This window comes from Rhagoletis zephyria, unplaced genomic scaffold (assembly GCF_001687245.7).
Source record: "Rhagoletis zephyria isolate East Lansing unplaced genomic scaffold, Rhagoletis_zephyria_1.1 Rzeph_scaffold_05580, whole genome shotgun sequence".
Classification (NCBI taxonomy): Eukaryota; Metazoa; Arthropoda; class Insecta; order Diptera; family Tephritidae; genus Rhagoletis; species Rhagoletis zephyria.
In genome coordinates this window covers 2908-3595 of record NW_016162663.1, presented here as the reverse complement: position 1 = coordinate 3595, position 688 = coordinate 2908, and positions in this window count along the sequence as shown.

Genomic DNA, 688 nt, shown 5'->3' with positions numbered 1-688 from the left:
CAAAAATACAAAAATCATAAAAAGACAAAAGATAAAGACGCTCAACAAAAGAATTTAGCAAATACATGGCACTTTAATTCATCTCCAATAATTAGAAAATCCACTAATTTTATAAACAAACGAAATACACAACACACACATTTACACTATAGATACTTACAAGCATGTACTTAATATTTGAATAATTGTATGGCAACTATTTACTTAAAAAAAAAAAGTTTCTTTGTTTATTTTAAGCTTAGCGATTTAATTACTTAAGTAACTAAAATATTTATTATAATTAATCGAATAAATGTTGATATACAATATTTTTATACAAAACAAAACTATTTCATGTCTGTATATTTTGTGTTTTATCCCACTAGAACTTGAAGGGAGATCTCCCTATGTGAGGAATAAAAGAGTACTCCCCTTAACGTGATTTCTGAGCAATAAGGGAGATTTGTCGGTTTTGTACTCCTTTATTACTCGTTTAGGAATCAAATAGGAGATCTCCTAAGCGAGCGACGAAATAATACTCCCTGAGGCATGATTTGGGACCAATAAACGAGATTTGTCGCTTTTGTCCTCCTGTATTGCTCGCTTAGGAGCGTAATGAGAGATCTCCTAAGCGAGCAAATAAAGAATGCTCCCTGAGGCATGATTTGAGAGTAATAAGCGAGATTTGTCGGTTTTGTACTCCGTTATT